General features: G+C 41.0%; 1 protein-coding gene across 1 annotated transcript in view; it reads right to left on the bottom strand.

Moving 5' to 3' along the window:
- Positions 1-12,041, bottom strand: part of LOC133378980 (zinc finger protein 850-like) — a 69,162-nt gene that overhangs the window by 41,140 nt on the left and 15,981 nt on the right. The gene's annotated exons all lie outside the window — the stretch shown is intronic.

The raw sequence follows: 12,041 nt of genomic DNA, 5'->3' as shown, positions 1-12,041 counted from the left end.
CACCATTATATTGAATGACTATGACTGCCTCATCACGTTTTACTACATAATTGGTCAGCTTTAGGTCGTAAACGCTCAAATACTATGGATGCATTGCTTCTGAGCTCACCTATTCATTCAGCATTGATCGACGAAATAAAACTGATTAAAGACTATATTATAAGAACAAATCAGCTGCTCAACACAGTTGCCCAGAGCGTTCGATCACTCTTACCATCTTCTTCGCACCAGAGCTCCTCAAAAGTGACCTCAGAAGACACGTGCAAGAACCTGGAAAACACCAAACAACCAAGCCGAGCTACTAAACTCTCCAAGAAGTCAAAAAACATTAAAAACCAAAAAGTTAACTTCTCCAATAAAATGAACTACAAACCACTTTTCAAACTCCTCGAGCACCAAAAAGTCAAATCAACTTCTAACCATCCTAAAAAGAAAAAATCTGAAAAGGAAACTCTCCCTGATCTTCGGGCTCAGTCCAATCCAGCCTCTGCGCTCCCTCAGCTGTCTAAAGTTCCCGAAGAGGGCGAAACAAATAACTCCCAAGTTCAGAATGACCGTGACTTTACGCTAAGGGTTGATACTCAAAATTCTCCTTCACAGTGGAAATTACAATTACAACTAAATAAGCTGGCAATATCCTACAAATGCAGATCCAATAACACTAGATTGCTGCTTCCCAGCATCTCTTTCCTGGACACTTGTTTCAATAAATCCATGGCGACACTTAGACGACAAAATTTTATAAGGTCTATGACAATTCTAGCGCAATCATCTCATGAATGCCGCATGGTTATCACTTGCCACTCGAGGGATATGGTCAATCAAATCTTTGAAACAAGGAACCTTCTACCCAAATTTGGCCTCTCAGTCCAAAGATATTATATTAACACAACCCATCCCATCCCTCTAATGGTTCCACGCCCTCAGCTTAGCTTCACTAACTCCTCAGTGCTGCTACTAGAAGATTCCAACATTATGGGATCCACGACGACATCAAACAATCTCTCAATGCGAACTACTAGTCCTCAGGAGCAGACCGAACCATTATATCTCAATGAGACCCTCTTTCAGGACCTGAACCCCAAAGAAAGCCAACTAGCGGAATTATACCTTACTCTGCCAGAACCTGAAAGACTGGTGCTCATTAATAGACTTCGCAGTTTGATCTCTCGACTCCAGTTATCTTCACAGCCCAACTCCCTCCCAGAAACTTATGCTTTACAGCTGGCTGACCACTCTGCCCACTGTAATAATGATAAGGAGTCTATAAATTACAAACCTGCTACTCATTCCCAGTTTGAGCTTCGTCTTAACACCAGTTCCTTGCGGCCCCCTGCCTCCAACAACTCTAGGATTTCCATTCCGGCTCAAAAATCCAAGCAAAATTGCTTTACAAAGAATGGAGCAATTTTCAACGATGATACCGGCTCACTCAATATAATTGATGAACTAAATTGACAACCATACCAACCCCCAACTGATGTCTTTTCTGCTAATTCTGCCCGAGCTGACAATGTAACCAACTCTCTAAAATTCATTTCTTGGAACATTGCAGGTTGGAACTCGATGGTAACAGATCCTGAATGGCTTCCATATCTATCTAGATTTGAAATTATTGCCCTACAGGAAACCTGGGCCACTGACTTCCCAGGAGGATCCCTACGCCTGTGCAGCCTCTGAGACTGGGCTCCCGTCTTGGATGAAACTTTTTCAGTTCTAAATCCAGTCAGAAGGGTCTTTTTTGACTGGGGATAATTTCTTCCGGATAAGGAAGAAACGTGAGATTTCCCACACAGCTTTGTTGTGATTGTTGGAGACTGGAATTCGTCAGAATCTTCTGTGAAAAGAAGGTCTTCCAGCAGTTCGGACGGAGCGAGGATTTCTAGCCAAGCTCAGCTGAAAAAAGTGATTCTTTTTTTTCTTTAAAGAAAAACGACCTAACAGGCAAGCATTCTTCTGTCTTACGCTTATTATTTTCTTATCTATACAGCTACAGAGATTTGTCAAAGATCCAGCAATTAAGAAAACCTGGGTGAGCCAAAACTTTCCTTTTTTCTTTATTTACAGAACTAAGGGGGAAGAAAATAAAAATAGCCTATCTTTTTTTTTATTGCAGAAAGCTGACATGGAAAATAGCATTATAAAGATTACAACGGATGAGGGTTTTCTTTTTGATTTATAAGACTTTTGGGTAACATATGTCCGGGACTATTTTTTCTGATCTATTTTTTTTTTTGACGAATCTGCTCATTTTTTTTGTTATTAGCTATTTGGACGCTGAGAACTAAGGTTGTTTTTGTACTTCTGGGCATATAAGAGATAAGGGCTGTCTAGAGTGTGACGCTAGCTGGTTTGAAAGATTAACTCCTTTGTAACTGGATAAAGAAATAAAATGCTCTTTGCTTGGGACATTGAAGGAGTTTTGTTCCTTTGGCTTTGGGAATGACAATTAAGAAGATCATGGATGTACAAGAAGGGACTTTATCTATAGATATGTTTCAGAAAATAATGAATGGGATTAATTCAATAAAACAAGAACTGAGAAATAATAGTCAAGCGTTGAGAATTGAACTTGATGAAATGAGACAGGAGCTGAAAGAAATTCAGGATTCTATGAGAAAGGAGAATAAAGATAGATCTGGAAAACCAAAAAAGGATGAAAGAGAAATTAAAGGCAAGGTTCAAACTATGGAGATTGGATTAAATATGGACATGGAAAAAGATTTGGATTTTCTGGCGGTGATGGATCCTGGAGACAAATATTACGGTTTGGAACTCAGCGCTGTCCCTGAAGGAATTGAAGAGATTGGAGATAAAGATATTATCGGTTCAAAAAAATTCCTGGACTGGAAGGTCTTGATGGAACTTGAAATGGAGAAAGCTAACAGAATTAATCCCTGTTTTGTGTCAATGGAAAAATCTTTAAGAGATGTGCTAGTGTATCATGTAAAAAAGTGGAACAGAGATGCGGCTTTGCAACAATATTTCAGTGATACGTTTGGAACTGATGTCAAGAAAATATGTATGAAAAAGGAAATTCCTATCAGACTCTTATTATATGACTATGACAGCAAGACTATTGGGCGCGTAAAGATGGAAGATGGAACCAATACGGATAATGGAAGAAGGGCAATTTGAAATTACTGGATCTAGTAGACTTGATGAGTTGGACTAATTGACATGTTTATCTAGAAAAAAAATTGATGGACATATATCTCAAGGATTGGAAACTTCTCTTTGACTTTTTGTGGAAGAATAAAATGATAGGATGTTCATGAGATTTGTAACCAATTAAGATAATTGCTGGAGGAAGGTGATTTTATAAGCTATTAAGATACAGGCTTGTTACATATTATAGACTTATAGTTGAACTATGACAAATTGGTAGTCAATTTTTTTATGTATATATATATTTCTTTTTATTGTATTAGTTATGGATTTGTGTTTTTTCTTTTTGTATTGTTTTGGTTTTGAAAATTTGAATATGGATAAATTGACATGTTTACTTAGAGAAAAATGGATAGACACATTTCTTAAGGAATGGAAGCTTCTTTTAGATTTTTTGTTGAAAGATCAAAATAAAATGATGATATTGGGATTTGACGATTAATTAAGATAGCCTATGGAGAAAAGTGATCCTGTATGTATATATTAAGAGACAGGTTTGATATATATTATATACTTATAGCTGATCTGCGACAAATCGGAAGTCAACTATTTTACTTTATTTTTTTCTTTATTTGTTTGTTGTATTTTGTTTTGTTTGTTTTTTTGAAAAATTTGAATAAAAATTATTTTTTTAAAAAAAGAAAACCTGGGCCACTGATAGGCCCCACATAAACAGTTTTTCTGCCTTTGATCTTCCTGCCCTGCCCTCTTCGAGTGGTAGAGCAAAAGGAGGCCTGCTGACCCTAATATCATCCTCCATTAACATCAAAATACACCCTATACAGCACCTTGCCCCATTGGCTCTTTCCTTGCTTCTGGAAATAGGTGCCCTTTCAATCATTTTTGTTAATGTGTATATTCCTCCCACTAAGGATTATGCTTCCATTGACCATAACTGGAAATTATTTGATCTCTATATCACAGATCTTGAGAACTCCCACCCCAGTGCAAAAATGATAATTTTGGGAGATCTCAATGCAAGAATTGGCCCCAATAATAATGAATTACTTTCCTCGCCTCTCTGGAGAGGCGAAGAATGTGATCACACAGCCTTCTATTACGTAAGGAATTCGAAAGATATGGTCATCAACCATAGCGGAATAAATTTAGCCTGCCTTGTAGCTTCCCATCACATGATCGTCTTAAATGGCCTTAAGCATATCAATGACTGTGCAGAGTTCACATACATCTCTAACCATGGCTGTACTATAATCGATTATGCCTTAATCTCCCAAAAATTGCTTAGCACGATTGATTGATTCCATATCGGAACAAAACTAGGTAGTGACCATCTCCCCCTGACTGTCATATGCATTATCCCCAAAGGGATTTCCTTGGCCCATAAATACAACCCTATTGAAAACTTTTCTTCCTACCGTAAAAGACCTTACTGGACCCTCCCACTAGCTACAAGCATAAGACAATACTTGTCTGCACTGAATATGTTAGCTATTCGCTCCTTGCTGATGAACTTAGATTCCCCGGTCGAGACTCTCTCTGCTTACGAATCTCTATCTTCAGCACTAAGCTCCTTCTTAGCCCCCCGGCCCTCAGCAGTCAAATCTAACAACTTCAATTGCCCAAAATGGTTTGATAAGGAATGTCTAGCTTTAAAACGGTGCCTAAGGTCCATCTATCTTAACTACCGCAATCAACATCTTACTTCCCTTCCCTCCAAATATTATTCAACCAAGAAATTGTATAAGGCAACTCTCGTGCGAAAAAAACATCAAGCCCTCAAGGAGGAATGGAACAATCTCATTGCCGCATCCATGCAAAGCAACCCGGAGAATTTCTGGTCTATTATTAAGAAGGCATTTAGAACTCACCCCATAGCTGTAAACGCTATCCTCCCCCAAACATGGGAAAGTTACTTTGCGTCTCTGTATCGGTCAAAACACCCAACCAACTCAATTAAAAATTTGTCCCCTGAATTCCCCCTTCTTCTGGAGTGGCCGCCTGTCAGCCAAGCTGAAATTAGGGATCTGATTGTTGAACTTAAGAACGGTAAAGCACCAGGCCTAGATAACATTCCTGCTGAACTTTTGCAAGAAAACCAAGATTGGTGGGTCCCCCTATTAGCAAAACTTTTCACCAACTTTAACAAATCGGGACATTTTCCAATTTCATGGCAAGAGGCTATCATTATTCCCATTCATAAAAAAGGGGACGTTCAAGACCCTTCCAATTACCGCCCGATTAGTCTCCTTTCCATAATTGGAAAGCTATACGCCTCTTATTTGAAAACAAAACTTCAGTTATGGCTGGATGACCAAAATATTCTGGGACTAGAGCAAGCAGGATTTCGGAAAGGTTTCTCCACTCTAAATCACTGCATAATCCTGCAACATCTAGCTGAAAAATACAACAAACATAACAGTCCCGGGCTCCATGCTGCCTTTATAGACTTAAAGGCCGCTTTTGATTCCATACCAAGGGACAAACTTTGGCATAAATTAATAAATACCACTATAGATAGAAGACTTATTTTTCTGATTTATAAATTGCACCAGAATACTTCCATCCGCATATGCTGTGGTAAAGATGGGAGCCTCTCAAACCCCATACACACATTCTTGGGGGTGAGACAAGGTTGCATTTTAGCCCCACTCCTTTTTAATTTATATCTTAATGACCTGGCAGATCACTGCCTTGCCAGCAACTTCCATATTCCTAAAATCGCTTCCACACCCTGCCCGTTACTACTCTATACAGACGACGACGTCCTACTATCCTTCACGAAGATTGGCCTTACCCGTTTGATAAAGGCATTTATGTCCTATTGCAATGACAATCAACTAGTCATTAATTTTGAAAAAAACAAAATTTTAGTTTTCACCAACAGCAAAACTCTCCCTATCTGGACGATTAATGGTCACCAAATAGCACAAGTTGCCTATTACAAATATTTGGGCTTAACTTTTCACGCCTCACTGAGTTGGTCTACTCATATATGGGCAACATTAATGAAAGCAAAGCACTCCATTAAGACCTTACTTCGTTTTTTCCATCATAAAGGTGGACGCTTCGTCCCAGCTCTGATTAAACTATTTTCATACAAGATTACCCCCCAACTCTTATATGGTGCCCCTGTTGGATAAATTCCTTAGGTTCCTCTGTTGAAACCATACTTTCCAGTTTCCTCCGTTGCCTTCTAGCTGTGCCCCGTTGTGTCCCTTCAGCGGCCTTAAGACTTGAATGCAGGTTGACATGACTTTTAATTTCTGGGCGAAAACTTCGTTTAATCCCCCCCAAGGCCTTTTAGCTTCATTCTGGAATGACCCTTACCCCTCTTCCTGGCTAACAACCATAGAAGCCAAACTGCAGAAAATTGGCCTCTCTAAAGTCTATCTGGCCTCCCTGTCCCATAATGATGCAACTACACAGATTTGTACTCGGCTTATGGACATTGACTATCAAAACTCAGTTGCCAATGCTTCCAAAACGTGTTCCCCACTGTTCCTAAACTTACCCTTTGTATTTGGTAAACTCGCCCCCTATTTGTATTTTCTCACTACACCCAAACTACGTTTAGTCTTCACAAAAGCCAGGTTCAATGCCCTAAATTCAGCAGTAATGGAAGGGAGATTTCAACGAATTCCATACGAACACCGTTTTTGTCCTTGCGGATGCGCCCAGATAGAAACTCTTACCCATTCCATTCTGGTCTGCCCGTTATACTCACAAATTCGAGCTAAATTCCTCAACTCCATACTGATGACTCAGAAACTTAAAAATTCTTCCCCCGAAGACACGATTGCTTGCCTTCTTGCAGGCTCCGACAAAGACATCACCATATAAGTAGCCAAATTTGTCTTTGCCGCTCAGTCAATACGTGCTTCTTTTTAATGTCTGCTTTATGAATTATGTTTCCGTTTTGTATTATATGTTGTTGTTTTTTCTATTTTGTACCATGCTTTTGGGTCATTGACCGCAATTTTAATAAATCAATCAATACTTCCTTCTGTCGAAGCCCAGTGCCACCATGCAGCCAAGTCTGGCTCTGGCCAAGGGCTGTGTGGTTCAGATGGGTCCTAAGGAGATCATCTTTAGGGTGGAAGGATGGAGCTCCTGCTTCACAATCTGTGACATTATCAGGACATGCAATCTGATGCTGGCACAGATCATGGAAAGGGAGCTCCAGGGAGCCCTGAGATACAGGCACAGAATTAGGGAAGCCGTCTTGATGCACGCATCTGTTGCTTTTGTGCATCAGTGTGCATGGCCCACATGCTGCACGGCATGGCTGCCACCACCCAAGATCTCTCTAAGGGATTGACACCTCCACTGCCATCTTGGGTGATGGCAGGCATACATACACAGAGTGTGGGGCATGCCCACTGATGCAGGAGGTAGGTGGATGTTCTCTAGAGGGTCACATGTTTCCTTTGAAGTCCTGATCTTCATAAAAAGAGTCCTAAATGGATTGAGCTCTATGTAAAGGGCACGCAAATGTAGAAATGGCTGAAGTTTCCTTGACAAGATACCCAGATAAGGACCATGTGAACCTTCTCTGCGCATCATTCCAAAAACTTTCCTAAAAATTAAATATAGACTCAATATAGGTAAAAATGAATATAGACTCAAATTTTACCATTTCATTATCTGTCACAAAGATGCATCTTGAGAGTTTTATGCCTGGGGCTGAGTGTTAACTGTCTCATTCTGCTACCATCCTGCTTGTGACATCATGCATTGTGTCATAATTATGTATCTGCATTCAGCCCTAGGCCATCTCCATAGTAACACCAGGCCCAGCCTCCAAGAGGTCTTCTGTATCTTTAAAAGTTGTTCAGGGGGAAGGGAGAATTCCTCCTTGTGTTTTTTCTCATTACAGGGTTGCAAGAACACCTACACTTGGCTGACTTTCTCTTCTAAAGATACAGGATCAGACTCAGGCCCTGAACCTGGCAACCCTACTCGGCAGATGCACAAAAGCTGAATGAAGATGTTGCCAGGCTAAAAACATGGTTGGGCTCAAGGGGAATCAGAAGGGGAATTGGCATGAGCCCATCAAGAAAAAGGAAAAGAGATTTGTTGAAGCAGCAACTGAAGTTGCTGTTGAGAAAAGTTGCTCAGTGTCTGGTACTCTGATAAAAAAACAGCTGAAAGGGTGTGTCAGCTAGTAGTCCCTTCAGAGGCTCTATCTCAAGTCCTCAATATTATCACCTTCAGTCAGGATACTGGAGAACAGTGGCATCACTAGGGTTGGTGTCACCTGGTGCGGTAACTCATGGTGTCACCCCCATGGACCTCCTCCCATACCAGACCATACAGAATCCTTAGTAATGCTTTTTGTACTAATGTTACTCATAAATCATAATTCCCGTATATCACTGAATGTAATGGCAATAGTAGTGACATAAACAACTAGCAAAATTAAAATTACACCTTTAAATTACAATATCATACGCACAGCCCAAATTCTTGCTCTTATCATTAATGGGAGTTAATTATCTTGCATATGCCCATAGTAAATTTTCAGATACTTTCAGACCCTCAGCAATTTTCAAGTGGTCTATGTAGAAGAAAAGTTTGGGAACCCCTGGTATAAGACATCTGCTTATGTCCCTATGCTGCTCTCTCCCCTCATTTAGGTGCCTGGGATGCATGCGTGTGGACATACGTCCTTACAGTTATGGAAAGTGATTCTTAATAATAAGTCTCCAGACACAAAGTTACATAGGTATTTATCAGTTGTTTAGTAGAAAATTCAGAAGTGCAAAGTCCCTTCATGATAGTTGCAGCCACATACACCTTTTTTTACTCCTGGATTAAGAATGAGATCTTTGTTAATGCATTATCTCACAACAACAATCTCTAGGAGCCAGTCAGCATGTAAGTGGAGAGTGTTAGCAATTGAGAAGAGTCTTCTCAGTGGCTAACTCACCTCCTTTCACTCTGATTGGCTCCAATCAGCAGGAAAGGCAAGGAAGCCTATTAGAAGACTCTTCTCAGTGACTAACACATTCCCTTTTCATGCTGACTGTAGGATGTTTGGAGACATAGGGACCCTGCTCCCAAAACAGAAGAGGGACTAAGATCTCCTGGGTGACTACCCTCCTGGTGCTTATGGACATGACTAATATATTTTGTGATGTGCAAGTTTGATATTATTTATTGTGTTTAGGATTACACTGATGGCATTCCCAAATATGTACTTTCACACAGACTTTGGTTTTCCATAACACAATGTTTGTCCAAGCCTCCACACTTGGGGGGGCACTACTTGCACACCCCTTCCATAAGCACATCAAAGTTGGATACACACCTGAACCAAGACCCAGACAAAAGGGCACTCAAAACAAAAAGGTAATTACAGTGGCTGAGTAGATCTTGTACAGTGGTTATACTGACTGGGCAGCCTTCATATTTTACAAAATACTTTTTCCTATACAAAGATTAAATTTGTGTGTATGAAAAAGTAATATATGAAGTGGTCTCAATAGTGAGAAAAGTAAACGAATGGTGATTCAAATGTTTTTCATTCTCACGTTATGAAGCTAGCTGCCAGATGATGTATCACCTTCCCTACGCATGCAGCGTAGACTGAAAAAACAGCACCCAAGCCACCATTCAAACGTGCACGTGTTCTTTCCAACAAGAATCTACAGGTCTCAAAAAGTAATGTGTGACAAAGTCCTCAAACACTTTGTAACATGCCTCAAACATGGTCTCTTGTTCTACCAGCATGCCTTCACACCATCACTTTGCCAAAACCTAAGGATAGGTAAATTGCTTTTAGGGAGGTTCACAATTGTGATTTCCTATGTATTTAATCTAAAAATATTTAAAATACATAAAAATAGCCAGGGGAAGATATTGGAGAAATATAAAATAAATACAAATTAAAAAGGGGGGGGGGGAGGTGAAGAGACCTGAAATGTGCTACTCACCATCTCTCAGCCTATCCTCCCCTCAGGATGAAAACAATGGAGAACCATGACCACCCCCAGGAAGAAGGGCACACTTAAAATGTAGAGGAAAAAAACATCTACAACCATAGTGTGAAATCAAATACTTATTGGGACACAGGATGAAGAAATATTTATATAAACATGACTCTAAAATATGTTTATGAATTACACAATCTGTATATATATTTATAGTGCAATCCAATGTTTGTTTACTCAGAAGCAAGTCCCAATGTATTCAATGGGGCTTACTCAAACTGGGAAGTGTGCAGAGAACTACAGCCTCAAGTGATAAGGAACTTGTTCTTTCAACTTGTTCTTATATTGTATCAACATCCAGTACCACAGAGCAACCGGGAGCTGTGAGCTTCATAGGCAAGAGGCTTCAGGGGGGTTGGGAATTACCTATACACACAGACACAAGGTATCAAAATAACCAGGAAGAGACTAAGGCATAGTCTAGAGGTTATATTGGATACACAGAGTGTTGGGTAGTGTGGCCTAGCAGAGGGATCTTTTGAGATCTGTGCTAGAGCAGAGAGAGGTAAAAATAAACACGATGATCCTGACTGCTGGTAGCCACGAGTGAGAGCAACACAGGTGGTGCCAGAGAAGGATGTCACATGGTCCTCTTGAGATTAGGCAGCTTTAACAACAAATAGTATAGCCCCAATCAGCCTCAGCTGTGAGGGAGGTGAACCAGCCCTTGAGTGTGTTCAGAAACCAGACCAGACACCTATTTAAGCCATTTATTCAAAAAGAGTGCAGGTAAAAAGGGAGAGGGGGTACGAGAGAAAGGGAGCTGTTGTAATGGGTTAAAATTAAAAATGTTATAGTAGAATAAAATCAAATAACATTAAATGAAACATATGTTTGCCTCCCTTATGAGAAAGTACGGGAGTCTTTCCGCTTATCAGCTTCATTTGCAATTAAAAATGTTGTTCCCAGCTTACCAGACCAAAGGTCAAGGATAAAGGAAGTTTGGAGGGAGAACAAAGAAGTGGACCAGAATAGATAGATGCTGAGAAATCAAATAATGATGTATTTCTGATTAGCTATGCATTTCTGATGATATGTGTGTGACGTACCTGTAGCCTATAAATATGATGGATGTCAGCAAATCTGGAGAGTCACTTAAGGGTGGCCCTCCCTTTGCAAAGGCTCAATAAAGGCAAACATTCACGGTACTCTGGTCTCGTCTCTATTCCTTATTGGCAACTCAAGGAATATAGAGTCCCTATCAGTCTGGCCTCCATTCAGGCTTGACTCCTTTTGTAACAAAACTGGCGTAGCCCAGCCAGGAGTATCCGCCTCAGACGACCTCTGCTGTCTCGTACGGGGCTGCAGACAGTTGGATGAGAGCGCTCCAGGCCCAAGTTGTTTGGCCTGCATCCGGGCCTGCGCCAGGCCGGCCGAGGCAGCAGAGTATCGTCAGCGGACCTCCAGTAAATCGAGACCAGAACCTTCTGATTGCCAGCGCAAGCGGGTCAAGCAGAGCACCAGAAGACAGGTGAGGATAAATCAAACCTTGGAGGGGAGTGCTGAGTGTGTGGGTGTGACTGAGACGAGGCGTATCCACAGTGGTAATTACCTCGAAGCGAGAGCGGAGTTCTAGTACCGCGTTTCCTTTCTCCCGCGAGGGAAAAGGCCGGGAAACGAACGAAGCGAAAGTCGTGACTGTTGTTGTGCCCTATATAGACCTCTTTAGAGCCCCCGGGATGGGAGGAGCAGGTTCCAAGGCCAGGAACAAGAGGCTAGGGAAGAGTCGACAACAGGACACCCCACTGCAGCTTGTCCTCAACAGGTTTGACATTATACAGGCAGAGACTCAATATCCACTAGAAAGAGACAAGTTAATATTCTACTGCCAAAAATTGTGGCCCACTTTGGGGACTGGATGGCCCCCAGAAGGCACCTTTAACTACCAAGCAATAGTCAAAGTCCTAAAAGAGCTCACAG

This window comes from Rhineura floridana, chromosome 3 (assembly GCF_030035675.1).
Source record: "Rhineura floridana isolate rRhiFlo1 chromosome 3, rRhiFlo1.hap2, whole genome shotgun sequence".
Lineage (NCBI taxonomy): Eukaryota > Metazoa > Chordata > Lepidosauria > Squamata > Rhineuridae > Rhineura > Rhineura floridana.
The sequence above is the reverse complement of the archived record's forward strand: the minus strand, read 5'-3'. Positions and strand labels throughout refer to the sequence as shown.